General features: G+C 46.4%; 1 protein-coding gene across 1 annotated transcript in view; it reads left to right on the forward strand.

The window, feature by feature from the left end:
* syndig1l (synapse differentiation inducing 1-like) overlaps window positions 1-24,621 on the forward strand; it is an 82,445-nt gene that overhangs the window by 51,848 nt on the left and 5,976 nt on the right. The gene's annotated exons all lie outside the window — the stretch shown is intronic.

A 24,621-nucleotide genomic window follows, 5' to 3' on the forward strand; every position in this document is an offset into this window, starting at 1 on the left:
AATTTACAAAACAAGAAAGGTGAAAAAACAAAAACAGTCCTATCTGGTGCCACAAACACAAAGACAGGAACAATTACCCACAAAACTCAACACAAAACAGGCTACCTAAATATGGTTCCCAATCAGAGACAATGACTAACACCTGCCTCTGATTGAGAACCATATCAGGCCTAACATAGAAATGGACAAACCAGACACACAACATAGAATGCCCACCCAGCTCACGTCCTGACCAACACTAAAACAAGGAAAACACACACGAACGATGGTCAGGACGTGACAGAACATCAACATTCCATAATTGAGGACATATTTCAAAATGTAATCAAATTAAGTAATTTTTTTGTTAGCAGGCAGTAGTTTGCATCAAGCCTGTCTTCAGTACTTGGCCATAGGTTCTGGTCAAAATCTATGGGGGTGGAATCGTTTGGCACAGCAAATCCAATCCTGAAATAGGTCTTGATTGAAATCATTGCATCCCTCGTCCATGGCCTGAAGGAGGGTGTCACGCTCATGGGAATGGCAATCATACATCTTCCACCTGTACTGTAATCGTGTATTGTATTTTAAAGTATTGTATTGTACTTATGTATTGTAGTGGCCATGTACATGGCTCAGTTTATAACAGCATGGCACTTGCAACACCAGAGTTGTGGGTTCAATTCCCAGTGGGGGGTCATACCAAAATGCTTGGACTGTTGTCACTTTGGATTAAAGTGGCTGCTACGTAAATTACATATATTACAGTACTGTAATGGCCTATGTAACATTATTACAGTACTGTAATGGCCTATATTACAGTATTACAGTACTGTAATGGCCTATATTACAGTATTACAGTACTGTAATGGCCTATATTACAGTATTACAGTACTATAATGGCCTATATTACAGTATTACTGGACTGTTTTGGCCTATTTTATGGTATTACAGGACTGTATTGCCAACTCAATTTTAGTAAAGCATACTTTTTATGTTTCTACTTTACATACATACATTTTCATTATGGAGTTCTCAAAATCTATCTGCAATTTTCTTAGAATTCAAGGCACACTTAACCAGCATGGCTACCACAGCATTCTGCAGTGATACGCCATCCCATCTGGTTTGCGCTGGGTGGGACTACCATTTGTTTTTCAACAGGACAATGACCCAACACACCTCCGGTCTGTGTTTGGCCTATTTGACCAAGAAGGAGATTGATGGAGTGCTGCATCAGATGATCTGGCCTCCACAATCACCCGAACTCAACCCAAATGAGATGGTTTGGGATGAGTTGGACCGCCGAGTGAAGGAAAAGCAGTCAACAAGTGCTCAGAATATGTGGGAACTCTTTCAAGACTGTTTGAAAAGCATTCCAGATGAAGCTGGTTGAGAGAATTCCAAGAGTGTGAAAAACTGTCAAAGGCAAAGGGTGGCTACTTTGAAGAATCTAAAATCCCAAATATATTTTGATTTGTTTAATGATTCCATATTTGTTATTTCATAGTTTTGATGTCTTCACTATTATTCTACAATATAAAAATAAAGAAAAACTCTTGAGGTGTTTCCAAACTTTTGATTGGTACTCTAGGTATTCCTATTGTTCAGGTGGGTGAGGGCAATGTGGAGTGCAATTGAGATTGCGTCATCTGTGGATCTGTTGGTGCGTTATTCAAATTGGAATGGTTCTAAGGTGACTAGGATGATCGTGTTGATGTGAGCCATGACCAGCCTTTCAAAGTATTTCATGGCTATAGATGTGAGTGCTACTGGGCGATAGTCATTTAGGCAGGTTACCTTGGTGTTCTTGGGCACGGGGGCAATGGCGGGCTGCTTGAAACAAGTTGGTATTATAGATATTACAGGGATAGGTTGAAAATGTAATTGAAGACACTTGCCAGCTGGTCAGCGCATGCTCTGAGTACGTGTCCTGGTATTCTGTCTGGCCCCGCGGCCTTTGCGAATGTTAACCTGTTTAAAGGTCTTACCGCGTGATCACAGAGCCATCTGGAACAGCTGGTGCTCTCATGCATGGTTCAGTATAGTTTGCTTCGTTTAGCTTGTCTGGTAATTTTGCATGGCTGGGCAGCTCACAGCTGGGTTTCCTTTTGTAAGCTGTGATAATGTGCAAGCCCACATCCATCGAGTGTCAGAGCCGGCGTAGTAGGATCTTAGTCCTGTCTTGACACTTTGCCTGTTTTATGGCTGGTCCAAGTTTGTAGCAGAATATCTTATAAGCATCCGGATTAGTGTCCAGCTCCTTGAAAGCAGCAGCTCTAGCCTTTAACTCAGTGTGGATGTTGCCTGTAATCCATGGCTTCTGGTTGGGACATACGTGCGGTCACTGTGGGGAAGACGTCATCGATGCACTTGTTATTGAAGCCGGTGACTGATGTGGTAACCTCCTCAATGTTCTCAGATGAATCCCGGAACATATTGCAGTCTGTGCTAGCAAAACAGTCCTGTAGTTTAGGGAAAGTGGGAAACCTGGTCAGTTGTACAACTGAATGCCTTCAGCTGAAATGTGTCTTCCGCATTTAACCCAACCAGCCCCTCTGAATCAGAGAGATGCGGGGGCTGCCTTAATCGACATCCACGTTTTTGGTGCCCAGGCAACAGTAGGTTAACTGCCTTGCTCAGAATGAGAGATTTTAACCTTTACAGCTCGGGGATTCGATCCAGCAACCTTTCGGTTACTGGCCCAACGCTCTAACCACTAGGCTACCTGCTTAGAATTCCTGCTTAGAATTCCCTTCATTGCGTGTCACTGGTAATTCCTGTTTGAGTTTTTGCTTGTAAGAATGAATATTTGCGGGGGGGGCTTTGTGTGTGTTTCTCTGTGTGGAGTGAAGGTGGTGTAGTTTTATGGGGTAAAACAGATTTCAGTTTTCCTGCATTGGAGAAACAGAAGAAGTTTCCCTGCATTAACGTCCCCGGCCACTAGGAGCGCTGCCTCTGGATGAGCATTTTCTTGTTTGCTTATGGCTCTATACAGCTCGTTGAATGCGGTCTTGGTGCCAGCATCGGTTTGTGGTGGTAAATAGACTGCTACGAAAAATATTGATGAAAACTCTCCTGGTAAATAGTATGGTCTGCAGCTTATTGTTAGATATTGTAACTTGAAGACAAACCAGTTTACATGTAAAATCAATAGGTTTACTAAATGTTGAAGTAATTAAGAGCATCAATTGAGAGCAGTCAGACTATGTAATAGTCTTTTAACAAAAGAGAAGAGAATCATATTACAAATCAGTTTTAAACACAAATGCTTGTTTGTGAATTATGTCTGAGTGTTGGTGTGCCACTGGCTATCCGTCAATGAAAATAAATGAACAATTGTGCCATCTAGTTTGTTTAATATAAGAAATTGTTTATGATTTGTACTTTTACTTTTAATACTTAGGTACATTTTAGCAATTCTGTTTACTTTTGATACTTAAGTATAGTTTAACCCAAATAGTTTTCGACTGTTACCCAAGTGGTATTTTACTGGTAACTTTCACTTGAGTCATTTTCTATGTAGTTACTTTTTTACTTGTTACCTGGACACATCAGTGTTTTATACTTCTCAGGGTATAAAACTTAACACTGCCAGGCTGTTGATGGCCAAGTCCATCTCAAGTGTGAAGTCTTATTAACGAAGGCTAAACATCCAGTCTCCTCATCTGTTTGTGTGACCACGGAACTTGGCAGGCAGACGGAACTTGGCTGTCTGTGAATTATCTTCGCAGCTTATTTAGTTCTTCCTCAGTAATTATAGGAAATTATCTAGTCTAATGATTAGAGATGTGTTTAGAGATGGCTGATTCCTTCAGCCTGTCAATCTACTGTGAGTGAAGCAGCAGGAGAGGGGCATGGCAGGAGAAGGGCATTTTTTTACCTCTACATGATCGGTGGGACACCGCAGGACGGTTGAGCTAACGTAGGCTAATGCGATTAGCGTGAGGTTGTAAGTAACAAGAACATTTCCCTGGACATATACATATCTGATATGAGCAGAAAGCTTCAATTCTTGTTAATCTACGTGCACTGTCCAATTTACATTATCTATTACAGTGAAATAATAATAATGTTTGAGGAGAGGCACAGTTTTCAACTTGAACAGTTATTAATAAACTAATGAGGCAGATTTGGGCTGTCTGATACATTTTGAACAGAAATTCAATGGTTCATTGGATCAGTCTAAAACTTTTCACATACACTGCTGCCATTTAGTGGACAAAAACTAAATTGCGCATGGCCTGGAATAATTTCTTATGGCCTTTCTCTTGCATTTCAAGATGATGGTACAAAAAACTGTCTTTGTATTGTCGTTTATCAGATCTATTAGGTTATATTCTCCTACATTCATTTCACATTTCCACAAACTTCAAAGTTTTTCCTTTCAAATGGAATCAAGAATATGCATATCCTTACTTCAGGTCCTGAGCTACAGGCAGTTAGATTTGGGTATGTCATTTTAGTCAAAAATTGAAAAAAAGGTCCGATCCTTAAGAGGTTTTTAATATGTGTATGTGATCCCTGAGGGAATTGAACCCAAAACCTTTCCTAAACTTGTTAACGCCGCACTCTTACTGAGACACTCAGGAACACTCCACATAGCTACCTTCTTCAACTTCATATATTCCTGCCTTCTGTTACACACAAACACCTCTCGACAATGCGTGCGCAATTATTAGGCAAGTGGGTATTCTGATGTTAACATTATTTCTATTCACATTCTTCCAACTCCAAACCTTGAATGCTAATTAGATGTAATCATTTTCAGGTGATCATTTGTGTAATGAGATAGGGCTAGGCGAAAATGAATAACACCTTATATCAAGGTGTGTACAATTACGAGGTAGCCTCATTACCTGAGGTAAAAAGGGCCACAAAAGAGATTTTACTGACACTGAAAAGTCAAAAATTTTAAAATGCCTTTCAGGCGGGGGGGGGGTGCATGGAGAAGAAAAGGTGCAAATTAACTGCTAAATACTTTAGAAGAATTAAACGTCAAGCTACCAGGAACCCATTATCCTCCAGTGCCACCATATTCCAGAACTGCAACCTACCTGGAGTGTCCTGAGGTACAACAACCTACCTGGAGTGTCCTGAGGTACAACCTACCTGGAGTGTTCTAGGGTACAACCTACCTGGGAGTGTCCTGAAGTAAAACCTACCTGGAGTGTCCTGAGGTACAACCTACCTGGAGTGTCCTGAGGTGTCAAGTGCTCAGAGACATGGCCAAGGTCAAGAAGGCTGAAACACGACCACCATTGAATAACATTCACAAGTTGAAGCGTCAAGATTGGGCAAAGAAATACCTGAAGACAGGTAATTTTTTTTGTTTTATGGACAGATGAAATGAGAGTGATTCTTGATGGACCAGATGGATGGGCCCGTGGCTGGATCAGTAATGGACACAGGGCACCACTTCAAGTCAGGCGTCAGTAAGGTGGAGGAGGGGTGCTGGTATGGGCTGCTATCATTAAGGATGAGATATTCAGACCTTTTCGGGTTGAAGATGGACTGAAACTCACCTCCCAAACTTCCTGCCAGTTTCTGGAAGATTATTTCTTCAAGAAGTGATACAGGAAGAAGTACTCAGCATTCAGGAAGGCCATGCTCTTTATGCATCCCAGTACTCCACTGCTTGGCTAACCAGCAAGGGCCTCAAAGATGCCCCAATAATAACCTGGCGCCCTTCCTCACCTGACTCCTATTGAGAACTTGTGGGCCCTTCTCAAACGTGAGAATTAAAGTGAGGGAAGAGAATACACTTCTTTTGGGAGGCTGTGGTTGCTGCTCCAGAGAAAGTTGATCGTAAACAGATCACAAGTTCAAACAGGTGCCATTAATACAGGTACCGAGTGGAGGACAGAGGAGCCTCAAAGAAGAAGTTACAGGTCTGTGAGAGCCAGAAATCTTTCTTGTTTGTAGGTGACCAAATACTTATTTTCCACCATCATTTGCAAATAAATTCATTAAAAATCCTACAATGTGATTTTCTGGATTTTTTTCTCTCTCATTGTGTCTGTCATAGTTGAAGTGTACCTATGATCAAAATTACAGGCCTCTCTCATCTTTTTAAGTGGGAGAACTTGCACAATTGGTGGCTGACTAAATACTTGTTTGCCCCACTGTACGTACGTACGTACGTACACACACACACACACACACACACACACACACACACACACACACACACACACACACACACACACACACACACACACACACACACACACACACACACACACACACACACATACATACATACATACAGAAAAAATAAAGGTAAAAAATAAACAGAAGTCACTTGAACCCAGTCGAGCACAAAGAGAAGATTCATATGGTAGACAAGCCTATAAACAATCTATATACACACATCATTAGCCACTTACACAATCAATATTATTTTACAATGTATTTATAGGTATCCTTTTTTCTTTTATCCCAGACTTCATCTAAAAATTCAGCAAACGGAACTACACAATGGACAAAAAAAAACACATTTCAATTTCCCCTCAACACTCAGCCACATAATACCAGGGTATATCTGGTGTTCTGTCTCCTCATCCCTCAGCCACATAATACCAGGGTATATCTGGTGGTCTGTCTCCTCATCACTCAGCCACATAATACCAGGTTATATCTGGTGTTCTGTCTCCTCATCACTCAGCCACATAATACCAGGTTATATCTGGTGGTCTGTCTCCTCATCACTCAGCAACATAATACCAGGGTATATCTGGTGGTCTGTCTCCTCATCACTCAGCAACATAATACCAGGTTATATCTGGTGGTCTGTCTCCTCATCACTCAGCTACATAATACCAGGGTATATCTGGTGGTCTGTCTCCTCATCACTCAGCCACATAATACCAGGGTATATCTGGTGGTCTGTCTCCTCACCACTCAGCAACATAATACCAGGGTATATCTGGTGGTCTGTCTCCTCACCACTCAGCAACATAATACCAGGGTATATCTGGTGGTCTGTCTCCTCATCACTCAGCTACATAATACCAGGGTATATCTGGTGGTCTGTCTCCTCATCACTCAGCAACATAATACCAGGGTATATCTGGTGGTCTGTCTCCTCACCACTCAGCAACATAATACCAGGGTATATCTGGTGGTCTGTCTCCTCACCACTCAGCAACATAATACCAGGGTATATCTGGTGGTCTGTCTCCTCATCACTCAGCTACATAATACCAGGGTATATCTGGTGGTCTGTCTCCTCATCACTCAGCAACATAATACCAGGGTATATCTGGTGGTCTGTCTCCTCACCACTCAGCAACATAATACCAGGGTATATCTGGTGGTCTGTCTCCTCACCACTCAGCAACATAATACCAGGGTATATCTGGTGGTCTGTCTCCTCACCACTCAGCAACATATAATACCAGGTATATCTGGTGGTCTGTCTCCTCATCACTACATAATACCAGGGTATATCTGGTGGTCTGTCTCCTCACCACTCAGCCACATAATACCAGGGTATATCTGCTGTGCTTCCTGGAATAAGAGCAAGTGTCTATCATGGTAGAAAGGGCAATAGAGGATAACATGAGTTCCATTCTCTATTTCTTCAAGGTCCCAATAGTTACATAGTCTTTCCTCTTCCGTTTCACCACAATACTGACCTGTTTCAATACGCAGAGGCAATATCCCTGATCTGACATGTTTCAATACGCAGAGGCAATATACCTGATCTGACCTGTTTCGGTACGCAGAGGCAATATCCCTGATCTGACCTGTTTCAATACGCAGAGGCAATATCCCTGATCTGACCTGTTTCAATACGCAGAGGCAATATCCCTGATCTGACCTGTTTCAATACGCAGAGGCACTATCCCTGATCTGACCTGCTTCAATACGCAGAGGCACTATCCCTGATCTGACATGTTTCAATACGCAGGGGCAATATCCCTGATCTGACCTGTTTCAATACGCAGGGGCAATATCCCTGATCTGACCTGTTTCAATACGCAGAGGCAATATCCCTGATCTGACATGTTTCAATACGCAGAGGCAATATCCCTGATCTGACATGTTTCAATACGCAGAGGCAATATCCCTGACCTGACCTGCTTCAATACGCAGAGGCAATATCCCTGATCTGACATGTTTCAATACGCAGGGGCAATATCCCTGATCTGACCTGCTTCAATACGCAGAGGCAATATCCCTGACCTGACCTGTTTCGGTACGCAGAGGCAATATCCCTGATCTGACCTGTTTCAATACGCAGAGGCAATATCCCTGATCTGACCTGTTTCAATACGCAGAGGCAATATCCCTGATCTGACATGTTTCAATACGCAGAGGCAATATCCCTGATCTGACATGTTTCAATACGCAGAGGCAATATCCCTGACCTGACCTGCTTCAATACGCAGAGGCAATATCCCTGATCTGACATGTTTCAATACGCAGGGGCAATATGTCATGTCTTGTTATGTCTGTTCCTGTCCTTTCTCTTCACTCTGTCTCTCTCTGCTGGTCTTTTTAGGTTACCTTCTCTGTCTCTCATTCTTCAGCTGTTCTCCATCTCCCCTAACTAGCTCATTCACTCTTTCCCCACCTGTTCTCTCTTCCCGCTCTGATTAGGTCTCTATTTCTTTCTCTGTTCCTGCTACTTTCAGGGTCTGATTCTTGTTTGTGTTTTTGATGCCAGAAGCAAGCTGTCGTCCCGTTTGCTTCCACCTTGTCCTATCCTGTCGGAGTCTGCCTGGCAGGTGCATCCTGCATTATACTAACGTTCTTTTTGTTCCATTGACTACGTTGGAAGAGGATTTATGCCATTCCTGTTTTTCATTAAAGAACTCTGTTTTCTGTTAAAACCGCTTTTGGGTCTTCACTCAAGTACATAACAGAAGAATCAGACCCAGAATGGACCCAGCGGCTCCGGACCCTTTTCACTCCGCCGTCGAGATCCAGGGAGCGATGCTAGGCAGACACGAGGAGGAATTGTCTGCTGCTCGACATGCCGTTGAGACCCTGGCCGTCCAAGTCTCCGACCTCACAAGACAGGTTCACCAACTCCACCTCGATCCACCGCCCACTTCCAGGGTTTCCGAGTCTCCGGAGCCCAGGATCAACAACCCGCCGTGTTACTCTGGGGAGCCCACTGAGTGCCGCTCATTCCTCACTCAGTGTGATGTGGTGTTCTCTCTCCAGCCCAACACTTACTCCAGGAGCGCAGCCCGCATCGCCTACGTCATTTCTCTCCTTACCGGACGGGCGCGTGAGTGGGGCACGGCAATCTGGGAGGCGAGGGCTGAGTGTATTAACCAGTATCAGGACTTTAAGGAGGAGATGATACGGGTTTTTGACCGTTCTGTTTTTGGCGAGGAGGCTTCCAGGGCCCTGTCTTCCCTATGTCAGGGGAATCGATCCATAACGGATTATTCTATTGAGTTTCGCACTCTCGCTGCCTCTAGTGACTGGAAGAACGAGCCGGCTTTGCTCGCTCGTTTTCTGGAGGGTCTCCTCGTCGAGGTTAAGGATGAGATCCTCTCCCGGGAGGTTCCTTCCAGTCTGGACTCCTTAATAGCTCTCGCTATTCGCATAGAGCGACGGTTTGATCTTCGTCGCCGAGCTCGTGGAAAGGAGCTCGCGTTCTCCGTTGCTCCCCTCTCCACATCACTGCCACCTGCCGCATCACTGCCACCCTCCTCCGCCGGCTCGGATGCTGAGCCTATGCAGCTGGGGGTATCCGCATCTCGGCCAAGGAGAAGGAACGGAGAATCACCAATCGCCTCTGTCTCTACTGCGGCTCCGCTGGTCATTTTGTCACCTCATGTCCAGTAAAAGCCAGAGCTCATCAGTAAGAGGAGGGCTACTGGTGAGCGCAACTACTCAGGCCTCTCCTTCTGGATCACGCACTACCTTTCCGGTCCATCTCCGCTGGCCCGGTTCATCTGCTTCCTGCAGTGCCTTGATAGACTCTGGGGCGGAGGGCTGTTTTATGGACGAGACCTGGGCTCGGGAACATGACATTCCTCTCAGACAGTTAGGGGAGCCCACGGCCTTGTTCGCTTTAGATGGTAGTTCTCTCCCCAAGATTCAGCGTGAGACGCTGCCTTTAACCCTCACTGTCTCTGGTAATCATAGCGAAACCATTTCTTTTTTAATTTTTCGTTCACCTTTTACACCTGTTGTTTTGGGTCATCCCTGGCTAGTGCGCCATAACCCTTCTATTAATTGGTCTAGTAATACTATCCTATCCTGGAATGTTTCTTGTCATGTGACCTGTTTAATGTCTGCTATCCCTCCTGTTTCCTCTGTCTCTTCTTCACAGGAGGAGCCTGGCGATTTGACAGGGGTGCCGGAGGAGTATCACGATCTGCGCACGGTGTTCAGTCGTTCCAAGGCCACTTCTCTCCCTCCACACCGGTCGTATGACTGTAGTATTGATCTCCTTCCGGGAACTACTCCCCCGGGGTAGATTATACTCTCTGTCGGCTCCCGAACGTAAGGCTCTCGAGGATTATTTGTCGGTTTCGCTCGACGCCGGTACCATAGTCTCCTCCTCCTCTCCCGCCGGAGCGGGGTTTTTTTGTTCAGAAGAAGGACGGGTCCCTGCGCCCATGCGTGGATTATCGAGGGCTGAATGACATAACAGTTAAGAATCGTTATCCGCTTCCTCTTATGTCTTCAGCCTTCGAGATCCTGCAGGGAGCCAGGTTTTTCACCAAATTGGACCTTCGTAACGCCTACCATCTCGTGCGCATCAGGGAGGGGGACGAGTGGAAGACGGCGTTTAACACTCCGTTAGGGCACTTTGAATACCGGGTTCTTCCTTTCGGCCTCGTTAACGCTCCAGCTGTCTTTCAGGCACTAGTTAACGACGTCCTGAGAGACATGCTGAACATTTTTGTTTTCGTTTACATGGACGATATCCTGATTTTTTCACCGTCTCTCTCGATTCATGTTCAGCACGTGCGACGCGTCCTCCAGCGCCTTTTGGAGAACTGTCTTTATGTGAAGGCTGAGAAGTGCACTTTTCATGCCGCCTCTGTCCCTTTTCTCGGTTCCGTTATTTCCGCTGAGGGCATTAAGATGGATCCCGCTAAGGTCCAGGCTGTCATTGATTGGCCCGTTCCTAAGTCACGCGTCGAGCTGCAGCGCTTTCTGGGCTTCGCTAATTTCTATCGTCGTTTCATCCGTAATTTCGGTCAGGTGGCAGCTCCCCTCACAGCCCTTACTTCTGTTAAGACGTGCTTTAAGTGGTCCGTTTCCGCCCAGGGAGCTTTTGATCTTCTTAAGAATCGTTTTACATCCGCACCTATTCTTGTTACACCTGACATCTCTAGTCGGTTTGTTGTTGAGGTTGACGCGTCAGAGGTGGGCGTGGGAGCCATTCTTTCTCAGCGCTCTCTCTGACGGCAAGGTCCATCCTTGCGCGTTTTTCTCTCATCGCTTATCGCCGTCAGAACGTAACTATGATGTTGGTAATCGCGAACTGCTCGCCATCCGCTTAGCCCTAGGCGAATGGCGACAGTGGTTGGAGGGGGCGACCGTTCCTTTTGTCGTTTGGACTGACCATAGGAACCTTGAGTACATCCGTTCAGCCAAACGACTTAATGCGCGTCAGGCTCGTTGGGCTCTGTTTTTCGCTCGTTTCGAGTTTGTTATTTCTTATCGTCCGGGCTCAAAGAACACCAAGCCTGATGCTTTATCTCGTCTCTTCAGTTCTTCTGAGGTCTCCACCGACCCCGAGGGGATTCTCCCTGACGGGCGTGTTGTCGGGTTGACTGTCTGGGGAATTGAGAGGCAGGTAAAGCAAGCACTCGCTCACACTCCGTCGCCGCGAGCTTGTCCTAGGAACCTTCTGTTCGTTCCCGTTCCTACTCGTCCGGCCGTTCTTCAGTGGGCCCACTCTGCCAAGTTAGCCGGCCACCCCGGCGTTCGGGGTACGCTCGCTTCCATTCGCCAGCGTTTCTGGTGGCCCACTCGGGAACGTGACGCGCTTGTTCGGTCTGCGCGCAGACTAAATCTGGGAACTCTCCTCCTGCCGGCCGTCTCAGACCGCTTCCCATTCCCTCTCGACCGTGGTCTCACATCGCTTTAGATTTTATCACCGGACTGCCTTCATCAGCGGGGAAGACAGTTATTCTTACGGTTGTCGATAGATTTTCTAAGGCGGCTCATTTCATTCCTCTCGCTAAGCTTCCTTCTGCTAAGGAGACGGCTCAGATCATTATCGAGAATGTTTTCCGAATTCATGGCCTTCCGTCTGACGTCGTTTCCGACAGAGGCCCGCAGTTCACGTCTCAATTTTGGAGGGAGTTTTGCCGTTTGATTGGGGCTTCCGTCAGTCTCTCGTCCGGCTTTCATCCCCAGTCTAACGGTCAAGCCGAACGGGCCAATCAGACTTTTGGTCGCATTTTACGCAGTCTTTCTTTTCGTAACCCTGCGTCTTGGTCAGAACAGCTCCCCTGGGCAGAGTACGCCCACAACTCGCTTCCCTCGTCTGCTACCGGTCTATCTCCTTTTCAGAGTAGCCTCGGGTACCAGCCTCCGCTGTTCTCATCTCAGCTCGCCGAGTCCTGCGTCCCCTCCGCTCAGGCTTTTGTCCAGCGTTGCGAGCGCACCTGGAAGGGGGTCAGGTCGGCACTTTGCCGTAATAGGGCGCAGACTGTGAGGGCCGCTAATAAGCGTAGGACCAAGAGTCCTAGATATTGTTGCGGTCAGAGAGTATGGCTCTCCACTCAGAACCTTCCCCTTAAGACAGCTTCTCGCAAGTTGGCCCCGCGGTTCATTGGTCCGTTCCGTATTTCTCAGGTCATTAATCCTGTCGCAGTGCGACTTCTTCTCCGCGCTATCTTCGTCGCGTTCACCCGGTCTTCCATGTCTCCTGTGTTAAGCCCGTTCTTCGCGCCCCCGCTCGTCCCTCCCCCCCCCATCCTTGTCGAGGGCGCACCCATCTACAGGGTTCGTAAGATTTTGGACATGCGCCCTCGGGGCCGTGGTCATCAGTACCTAGTGGATTGGGAGGGGTACGGTCCTGAGGAGAGGAGTTGGGTTCCCTCTCGGGACGTGCTGGACCGTTCGCTGATCGATGATTTCCTCCGTTGCCGCCAGGTTTCCTCCTCGAGTGCGCCAGGAGGCGCTCGGTGAGTGGGGGGGGGTACTGTCATGTCTTGTTATGTCTGTTCCTGTCCTTTCTCTTCACTCTGTCTCTCTCTGCTGGTCTTTTTAGGTTACCTTCTCTGTCTCTCATTCTTCAGCTGTTCTACATCTCCCCTAACTAGCTCATTCACTCTTTCCCCACCTGTTCTCTCTTCCCGCTCTGATTAGGTCTCTATTTCTTTCTCTGTTCCTGCTACTTTCAGGGTCTGATTCTTGTTTGTGTTTTTGATGCCAGAAGCAAGCTGTCGTCCCGTTTGCTTCCACCTTGTCCTATCCTGTCGGAGTCTGCCTGGCAGGTGCATCCTGCATTATACTAACGTTCTTTTTGTTCCATTGACTACGTTGGAAGAGGATTTATGCCATTCCTGTTTTTCATTAAAGAACTCTGTTTTCTGTTAAAACCGCTTTTGGGTCTTCACTCAAGTACATAACACAATATCCCTGATCTTCCCTGTGCACATTAGCGATCCCTTGCGTTTAGGTAGGTTATACCTAATATATCTCTCACCCACCAATTCACCCTTAATCAAACAAAAGGTTCTCAATTTGGGTTTATGGTAAATCCCCTCCGCCCTATTTTTTTTTGTCATATTGCATCAACAGTTGTTTTTTAATCATGTCTATGTCAACCTTCATTTGGTTTCTGTACAGATGTTCACAGTCAGACTCTTGGAAAAAAGGTCAGACCTTTAGTTGCCCAGGCTCCTCCCCCTATGGATTAAGTCCATAGAACAACTGTATTAGCTATTCATTCCAATGTACTAGCTGTCATGTCTTGTTATGTCTGTTCCTGTCCTTTCTCTTCATTCTCTCTCTCTGCTGGTCTTTTTAGGTTACCTTCTCTGTCTCTCATCCCTCAGCTGTTCTACATTTCCCCTAACTAGCTCATTCTCTCTTTCCCCACCTGTTCTCTCTTCCCCCTCTGATTAGGTCTCTATTTCTTTCTCTGTTCCTGCTACTTTCAGTGTCTGATTCTTGTTTGTGTTTTTTGATGCCAGAAGCAAGCTGTCGTCTCGTTTGCTTCCACCTTGTCCTGTCCTGTCGGAGTCTGCATGGCAGGTGCAACCTGCATTATACTACGTTCTTTTGTTCCATTGACTACGTTGGAAGAGGATTTATGCCATTCCTGTTTTTTATTAAAGAACTCTGTTTTCTGTTAAAACCGCGTTTGGGTCTTCACTCAAGTTCATAACAGAAGAATCAGACCAAGAATGGACCCAGCGGCTCCGGACCCTTTTCACTCCGCCGTCGAGATCCAGGGAGCGATGCTAGGCAGACACGAGGAGGAATTGTCTGCTGCTCAACATGCCGTTGAGACCCTGGCCGTCCAAGTCTCCGACCTCACAAGACGGGTTCACCAACTCCACCTCGATCCACCGCCCACTTCCAGGGTTTCCGAGTCTCCGGAGCCCAGGATCAACAACCCGCCGTGTTACTCTGGGGAGCCCACTGAGTGCCGCTCATTCCTCACTCAGTGTGATGTGGTGTTCTCTCTCCAGCCCAACACTTACTCCAGGAGCGCAGCCCGCATCGCCTACGTCATTTCTCTCCTTACCGGACAGGCGCGTGAGTGGGGCACGGCAGTCTGGGAGGCGAGGGCTGAGTGTATTAACCAGTATCAGGACTTTAAGGAGGAGATGATACGGGTTTTTGACCGTTCTGTTTTTGGCGAGGAGGCTTCCAGGGCCCTGTCTTCCCTATGTCAGGGGAATAGATCCATAACGGATTATTCTATTGAGTTTCGCACTCTCGCTGCCTCTAGTGACTGGAACGAGCCGGCTTTGCTCGCTCGTTTTCTGGAGGATCTCCACGTCGAGGTTAAGGATGAGATCCTCTCCCGGGAGGTTCCTTCCAGTCTGGACTCCTTAATAGCTCTCGCTATTCGCATAGAGCGACGGTTTGATCTTCGTCGCCGAGCTCGTGGAAAGGAGCTCACGTTCTCCGTTGCTCCCCTCTCCACATCACTGCCACCTGCCGCATCACTGCCACCCTCCCCCGCCGGCTCGGATGCTGAGCCTATGCAGCTGGGGGTATTCGCATCTCGGTCAAGGAGAGGGAACGGAGAATCACCAATCGCCTCTGTCTCTACTGCGGCTCCGCTGGTCATTTTGTCACCTCATGTCCAGTAAAAGCCAGAGCTCATCAGTAAGAGGAGGGCTACTGGTGAGCGCAACTACTCAGGCCTCTCCTTCTGGATCACGCACTACCTTTCCGGTCCATCTCCGCTGGCCCGGTTCATCTGCTTCCTGCAGTGCCTTGATAGACTCTGGGGCGGAGGGCTGTTTTATGGACGAGACCTGGGCTCGGGAACATGACATTCCTCTCAGACAGTTAGGGAGCCCAGGGCCTTGTTCGCTTTAGATGGTAGTTCTCTCCCCAAGATTCAGCGTGAGACGCTGCCTTTAACCCTCACTGTCTCTGGTAATCATAGCGAAACCATTTCTTTTTTAATTTTTCGTTCACCTTTTACACCTGTTGTTTTGGGTCATCCCTGGCTAGTGCGCCATAACCCTTCTATTAATTGGTCTAGTAATACTATCCTATCCTGGAATGTTTCTTGTCATGTAACCTGTTTAATGTCTGCTATCCCTCCTGTTTCCTCTGTCTCTTCTTCACAGGAGGAGCCTGGCGATTTGACAGGGGTGCCGGAGGAGTATCACGATCTGCGCACGGTGTTCAGTCGTTCCAAGGCCACTTCTCTCCCTCCACACCGGTCGTATGACTGTAGTATTGATCTCCTTCCGGGAACTACTCCCCCGGGGTAGATTATACTCTCTGTCGGCTCCCGAACGTAAGGCTCTCGAGGATTATTTGTCGGTTTCGCTCGACGCCGGTACCATAGTCTCCTCCTCCTCCCCCGCCGGCGCGGGGTTCTTTTTGTTCAGAAGAAGGACGGGTCCCTGCGCCCATGCGTGGATTATCGAGGGCTGAATGACATAACAGTTAAGAATCGTTATCCGCTTCCTCTTATGTCTTCAGCCTTCGAGATCCTGCAGGGAGCCAGGTTTTTCACCAAATTGGACCTTCGTAACGCCTACCATCTCGTGCGCATCAGGGAGGGGGACGAGTGGAAGACGGCGTTTAACACTCCGTTAGGGCACTTTGAATACCGGGTTCTTCCTTTCGGCCTCGTTAACGCTCCAGCTGTCTTTCAGGCACTAGTTAACGACGTCCTGAGAGACATGCTGAACATTTTTGTTTTCGTTTACATGGACGATATCCTGATTTTTTCACCGTCTCTCTCGATTCATGTTCAGCACGTGCGACGCGTCCTCCAGCGCCTTTTGGAGAACTGTCTTTATGTGAAGGCTGAGAAGTGCACTTTTCATGCCGCCTCTGTCCCTTTTCTCGGTTCCGTTATTTCCGCTGAGGGCATTAAGATGGATCCCGCTAAGGTCCAGGCTGTCATTGATTGGCCCGTTCCTAAGTCACGCGTCGAGCTGCAGCGCTTTCTGGGCTTCGCTAATTTCTACCGTCGTTTCATCCGTAATTTCGGTCAGGTGGCAGCTCCTCTCACAGCCCTTACTTCTGTTAAGACGTGCTTTAAGTGGTCCGTTTCCGCCCAGGGAGCTTTTGATCTTCTTAAGAATCGTTTTACATCCGCACCTATTCTTGTTACACCTGACATCTCTAGACAGTTTGTTGTTGAGGTTGACGCGTCAGAGGTGGGCGTGGGAGCCATTCTTTCTCAGCGCTCTCTCTCTGACGGCAAGGTCCATCCTTGCGCGTTTTTCTCTCATCGCTTATCGCCGTCAGAACGTAACTATGATGTTGGTAATCGCGAACTGCTCGCCATCCGCTTAGCCCTAGGCGAATGGCGACAGTGGTTGGAGGGGCGACCGTTCCTTTTGTCGTTTGGACTGACCATAGGAACCTTGAGTACATCCGTTCAGCCAAACGACTTAATGCGCGTCAGGCTCGTTGGGCTCTGTTTTTCGCTCGTTTCGAGTTTGTTATTTCTTATCGTCCGGGCTCAAAAAACACCAAACCTGATGCTTTATCTCGTCTCTTCAGTTCTTCTGAGGTCTCCACCGACCCCGATGGGATTCTCCCTGAGGGGCGTGTTGTCGGGTTGACTGTCTGGGGAATTGAGAGGCAGGTAAAGCAAGCACTCGCTCACACTCCGTCGCCGCGAGCTTGTCCTAGGAACCTTCTGTTCGTTCCCGTTCCTACTCGTCCGGCCGTTCTTCAGTGGGCCCACTCTGCCAAGTTAGCCGGCCACCCCGGCCTTCGGGGTACGCTCGCTTCCATTCGCCAGCGTTTCTGGTGGCCCACTCGGGAACGTGACGCGCGTCGATTTGTCGCCGCTTGTTCGGTCTGCGCGCAGACTAAATCTGGGAACTCTCCTCCTGCCGGCCGTCTCAGACCGCTTCCCATTCCCTCTCGACCGTGGTCTCACATCGCTTTAGATTTTATCACCGGACTGCCTTCATCAGCGGGGAAGACAGTTATTCTTACGGTTGTCGATAGATTCTCTAAGGTGGCTCATTTCATTCCTCTCGATAAGCTCCCTTCTGCTAAGGAGACGGCTCAGATCATTATCGAGAATGTTTTCCGAATTCATGGCCTTCCGTCTGACGTCGTTTCCGACAGAGGCCCGCAGTTCACGTCTCAATTTTGGAGGGAGTTTTGCCGTTTGATTGGGGCTTCCGTCAGTCTCTCGTCCGGCTTTCATCCCCAGTCTAACGGTCAAGCCGAACGGGCCAATCAGACTGTTGGTCGCATTTTACGCAGTCTTTCTTTTCGTAACCCTGCGTCTTGGTCAGAACAGCTCCCCTGGGCAGAGTACGCCCACAACTCGCTTCCCTCGTCTGCTACCGGTCTATCCCCTTTTCAGTGTAGCCTCGGGTACCAGCCTCCGCTGTTCTCATCTCAGCTCGCCGAGTCCTGCGTCCCCTCCGCTCAGGCTTTTGTCCAGCGTTGCGAGCGCACCTGGAAGGGGGTCAGGTCGGCACTTTGCCGTAATAGGGCGCAGACTGTGAGGGCCGCTAACAAGCGTAGGACCAAGAGTCCTAGATATTGTTGCGGTCAGAGAGTATGGCTCTCCACTCAGAACCTTCCCCTTAAGACAGCTTCTCGCAAGTTGGCCCCGCGGTTCATTGGTCCGTTCCGTATTTCCCAGGTCATTAATCCTGTCGCAGTGCGACTTCTTCTCCCGCGCTATCTTCGTCGCGTTCACCCGGTCTTCCATGTCTCCTGTGTTAAGCCCGTTCTTCGCGCCCCCGCGTCCGTCCCTCCCCCCATCCTTGTCGAGGGCGCACCCATCTACAGGGTTCGTAAGATTTTGGACATGCGCCCTCGGGGCCGTGGTCATCAGTACCTAGTGGATTGGGAGGGGTACGGTCCTGAGGAGAGGAGTTGGGTTCCCTCTCGGGACGTGCTGGACCGTTCGCTGATCGATGATTTCCTCCGTTGCCGCCAGGTTTCCTCCTCGAGTGCGCCAGGAGGCGCTCGGTGAGTGGGGGGGTACTGTCATGTCTTGTTATGTCTGTTCCTGTCCTTTCTCTTCATTCTCTCTCTCTGCTGGTCTTTTTAGGTTACCTTCTCTGTCTCTCATCCCTCAGCTGTTCTACATTTCCCCTAACTAGCTCATTCTCTCTTTCCCCACCTGTTCTCTCTTCCCCCTCTGATTAGGTCTCTATTTCTTTCTCTGTTCCTGCTACTTTCAGTGTCTGATTCTTGTTTGTGTTTTTTGATGCCAGAAGCAAGCTGTCGTCTCGTTTGCTTCCACCTTGTCCTGTCCTGTCGGAGTCTGCATGGCAGGTGCAACCTGCATTATACTACGTTCTTTTGTTCCATTGACTACGTTGGAAGAGGATTTATGCCATTCCTGTTTTTTATTAAAGAACTCTGTTTTCTGTTAAAACCGCGTTTGGGTCTTCACTCAAGTTCATAACAACTAGCAGTCTATTCCAATGTCTCACCATACACACCTTCCATCTCACCTCACAGGGTTCCGAGCCCGTGTCCCCTGTTATTGCAAATATAGGTTCAAACTTGTGGACTTGCGGACACCTAAAAAAATAAATAATGTACTGCTCTGTTATGGATAAATAATGTACTGCTCTGTTATGGATAAATAATGTATTGCTCTGTTATGGGTAAATAATGTATTGCTCTGTTATGGATAAATAATGTACTGCTCTGTTATGGATAAATAATGTACTGCTCTGTTATGGGTAAATAATGTATTGCTCTGTTATGGATAAATAATGTACTGCTCTGTTATGGATAAATAATGTACTACAAGACCATGGTGCTTGCCTACGGAGCTGTGAGGGGAACGGCACCGCAGTACCTCCAGGCTCTGATCAGGCCCTACACCCAAGCAAGGGCACTGCATTCATCCACCTCTGGTCTGCTCGCCTCCCTACCATTGAGGAAGTACAGTTCCCGCTCAGCCCAGTCAAAACTGTTCGCTGCTCTGGCCCCCCAATGGTGGAACAAACTCCCTCACGACGCCAGGACAGCGGAGTCAATCACCACCTTCCGGAGACACCTGAAACCCCACCTCTTCAAGGAATACCTAGGATAGGATAAGTAATCCTTCTCACCACCCCCCCCTTAATGATTTAGATGCACTATTGTAAAGTGGCTGTTCCACTGGATGTCAGAAGGTGAATTCACCAATTTGTAAGTCGCTCTGGATAAGAGCGTCTGCTAAATGACTTAAATGTAATGTAAATGTACTGCTCTGTTATGGATAAATAATGTATTGCTCTGTTATGGATAAATAATGTACTGCTCTGTTATGGATAAATAATGTACTGCTCTGTTATGGATAAATAATGTATTGCTCTGTTATGGATAAATAATGTACTGCTCTGTTATGGATAAATAATGTACTGCTCTGTTATGGATAAATAATGTACTGCTCTGTTATGGATAAATAATGTATTGCTCTGTTATGGATAAATAATGTACTGCTCTGTTATGGATAAATAATGTACTGCTCTGTTATGGATAAAGAATGTACTGCTCTGCGTTAGTTTTAGAGATACCTCTTAGCACCCCGCGCTCCTGCTAAAGAATCCAATCGAAGTTTATTTGTCACGTGCGCCGAATACATCAGGTATTTCACCTTAAAGTGAAATGCTTACTTACAGGCTCTAACCAATAGTGCAAAAAAAAAAAAGGTATAAGGTCCAGATCAGAACACACGCATGTCTGATACAGTTTAGAATACGTAGCATAACCAATATCTCGTCTGTCTCAGGGCTGTCTCAGGGCTGTCTCAGGGCTGTCTCAGGGCTGTCTCATGGCTGTCTCAGGGCTGTCTCAGGGCTGTCTCATAGCTGTCTCAGGGCTGTCTCAGGGCTGTCTCATGGCTGTCTCAGGGCTGTCTCAGGGCTGTCTCAGGGCTGTCTCAGGGCTGTCTCATGGCTGTCTCATGGCTGTCTCAGGGCTGTCTCATGGCTGTCTCAAGGCTGTCTCATGGCTGTCTCAGGGCTGTCTCAGGGCTGTCTCAGGGCTGTCTCAGGGCTGTCTCATGGCTGTCTCAGGGCTGTCTCATGGCTGTCTCAGGGCTGTCTCAGGGCTGTCTCAGGGCTGTCTCAGGGCTGTCTCAGGGCTGTCTCATGGCTGTCTCAGGGCTGTCTCAGGGCTGTCTCATGGCTGTCTCAGGGCTGTCTCAGGGCTGTCTCAGGGCTGTCTCAGGGCTGTCTCAGGGCTGGCTTCATCCATATTCCATTGGAGAGACAATGGCCCTCGGCAGTAGGCTAATTGAACACATACAATACACCCTCTCCATCAAAGTGCTCTGGACGATTATAGTATGACTGCATGATCAATACTTGTAGCCGGGTACGCAGATAACAGTGTGTGTGTGTGTGTGTGTGTGTGTGTGTGTGTGTGTGTGTGTGTGTGTGTGTGTGTGTGTGTGTGTGTGTGTGTGTGTGTGTGTGTGTGTGTGTGTGTGTGTGTGTGTGTGTGTGTGTGTGTGTGTGTGTGTGTGTGTGTGTGTGTGTGTGTGTGTGTGTGTGTGTCTGCATCATCAATACCTAGTCAGGAATGCAGATCACAAACTAACCTCAGGCAGCCAGAATCTCTATGTACACTGTGATGTCTGCAAGAGGTGAACGTCTATACAACATGCATCCAATTCATTGTAAGTGTTCACTAGAGACGTAGATGGTCTAATGCAATACAAATCTGTGTGTTCATCTGGAGAAGCTGAAATGCAATAATACAATCTACCTGCAGTGAAGCCTCAACATTTATGTTACATTCATTCATCTAGCAGACACTCCCAAACTAGAGCAACCCACAGGAGAAACCAGGATCAAGCACCCTGTAACCAGCTCTGCAATGATTGTTTGAAAAAGAGAGATACTTTGAACTGAGTTTCATTTTCAATTAATCAAAAATGAGGCATAGCAAACTGAGGAAATCAGTCAATTGAAATACATTCATTGGGCCCAAATCTATAGATTTCCAAAGACTGGGCAGGGGTTCAGCCATGGGTGGGCCTGGGAGGGCATAGGACCACCCACTTGGCAGACAGGCCCACCCACTGCTCAGATGAAAAGAGAGAGGGAGGAGAGAGGGAGAGAGGGAGAGATGGAGAGGGAGAGGAGAGCCGGATGCAAAACGGAGATGTATGGGTAAACCACTTCTCCAATCTTTTTGGCTCTATAACAAAGAACAAACAGCAAAAACATATACATGATCAAACACAAATCTTAGAATCAACTATTAAAAATAAACCACTGGATTCTTCAATTACCTTGAATGAACTACAGGACAAAATAAAAACACTCCAACCCAAAAAGGCCTGTGGTGTTGATGGTATCCTCAATGAAAAGGTCAAATATACAGACAACAAATTCCAATTGGCTATACTAAAACTCTTTAACATCATCCTTAGCTCTGGCATCTTCCCCAATATTTGGAACCAAGGACTTATCACCTCAATCCACAAAAGTGGAGACATATTTGACCCCAATAACTACCGTGGGATATGCGTCAACAGCAACCTTGGGAAAATCCTCTGCATGATCATTAACAGCAGACTCGTACATTTCCTCAGTGAAAACAATGTCCTGAGGAAATGTCAAATTGGCTACAAAATATTGTACGACAGACAACGCAGTGATGCATTGAAATCTCTCTCTCTCTTTGTCTCTCTCTCTGTCTTTGTCTCTCTCTCTCTCTCGCAGTTTACTTCTCAAAAGTATTATGTTTCTGTGACTAGTAGCCCTAACTATTATGTATCTGTGACTAGTAGCCCTAACTATTATGTATCTGTGACTAGTAGCCCTAACTATTATGTATCTGTGACTAGTAGCCCTAACTATTATGTATCTGTGACTAGTAGCCCTAACTATTATGTATCTGTGACTAGTAGCCCTAACTATTATGTATATGTGACTAGTAGCCCTAACTATTATGTATCTGTGACTAGTAGCCCTAACTATTATGTATCTGTGACTAGTAGCCCTAACTATTATGTTTCTGTGACTAGTAGCCCTAAGTATTATGTATCTGTGACTAGTAGCCCTAACTATTATGTATCTGTGACTAGTAGCCCTAACTATTATGTATCTGTGACTAGTAGCCCTAACTATTATGTTTCTGTGACTAGTAGCCCTAAGTATTATGTATCTGTGACTAGTAGCCCTAAGTATTATGTTTCTGTGACTAGTAGCCCTAACTATTATGTATCTGTGACTAGTAGCCCTAACTATTATGTTTCTGTGACTAGTAGCCCTAAGTATTATGTATCTGTGACTAGTAGCCTTAGTTATTATGTATCTGTGACTAGTAGCACTAACTATTATGTATCTGTGACTAGTAGCCCTAACTATTATGTATCTGTGACTAGTAGCCTTAGTTATTATGTATCTGTGACTAGTAGCCTTAGTTAGTATGTATCTGTGACTAGTAGCCCTAACTATTATGTATCTGTGACTAGTAGCCCTAACTATTATGTATCTGTGACTAGTAGCCCTAACTATTATGTATCTGTGACTAGTAGCCTTAGTTATTATGTATCTGTGACTAGTAGCCTTAGTTAGTATGTATCTGTGACTAGTAGCCCTAACTATTATGTATCTGTGACTAGTAGCCCTAAGTATTATGTATCTGTGACTAGTAGCCCTAACTATTATGTTTCTGTGACTAGTAGCCCTAAGTGTTATGTTTCTGTGACTAGTAGCCCTAACTATTATGTATCTGTGACTAGTAGCCTTAGTTAGTATGTATCTGTGACTAGTAGCCCTAACTATTATGTATCTGTGACTAGTAGCCCTAAGTATTATGTATCTGTGACTAGTAGCCCTAACTATTATGTTTCTGTGACTAGTAGCCCTAAGTGTTATGTTTCTGTGACTAGTAGCCCTAACTATTATGTATCTGTGACTAGTAGCCCTAAGTATTATGTATCTGTGACTAGTAGCCCTAACTATTATGTTTCTGTGACTAGTAGCCCTAAGTGTTATGTTTCTGTGACTAGTAGCCCTAACTATTATGTATCTGTGACTAGTAGCCCTAACTATTATGTTTCTGTGACTAGTAGCCCTAAGAGAGCAACATCCATGCCAATATTTCCACAATCAGCCCGGCGTCAAGCAAGCTACAACTTGTGTAAAAACTTCAGACTCCTTAATCCAAAACTTTAGATCTACGGTATGAATTACTTGTCCCTACAGTGAAGGGAGAGAGAGAGAGAGACAGAAAGAGAGATGGAGAGGTGTTGGAGAGAGAGACTATTTAACTTTAGTAACTTTAAAGTTTATTCTACTGTTTGAATCACCATCCCCTCACTGCTCTATACACACATATAGAGACTGATAATTCAGTGACTAGAGTATCCGAGTCTGAGATGATCCCTTCTTATAGACCTCGATGCTTTGTTGGAATATATATATTTTGATAAATGCGGCCTTCAGATTTAGAAAAGCACAACCTCCAAACTGTGCAGCTTCTGAGTTTATAGACTGCAATTTATTCATTGATAATGCAAATAAGATACCCAAAGAGTTTATCTTGCTAATAAACTCTGAATTATAATAAATTCTGAGTCTAAATAAACTCATGAGTCATAATCAAAAAAAATGATGGTTATTTAATCAATGCAGTGATGTCTGTCTCTGTCTGTCTGTCTGTCTGTCTGTCTGTCTGTCTGTCTGTCTGTCTGTCTGTCTGTCTGTCTGTCTGTCTGTTTCTATCTCTCTCTCTTCAGCAGTTTACTTCTCAAAAGGATTCAGGGAAAAATTTGAACATTGTAGTTACTTATAGAGGTACTCTTGTTCACTAGTCACACACACTGTACTAGACAAAATACACAATGTTACACACAATGTACACACACTCTAATACACAATGTACAGTACACACACTGTAATACACAGTGTACACACACAATGTACACACACTGTTACACAACAATGTACACATACAGGTAATGCCATACACAGGTATGCATACACATAACTCACACTGTCATACACACACACACACACACACACACACACACACACACACACACACACACACTCCGCCCATTCA

Source organism: Oncorhynchus masou, chromosome 16 (assembly GCF_036934945.1).
Source record: "Oncorhynchus masou masou isolate Uvic2021 chromosome 16, UVic_Omas_1.1, whole genome shotgun sequence".
NCBI classification, from domain to species: domain Eukaryota; kingdom Metazoa; phylum Chordata; class Actinopteri; order Salmoniformes; family Salmonidae; genus Oncorhynchus; species Oncorhynchus masou.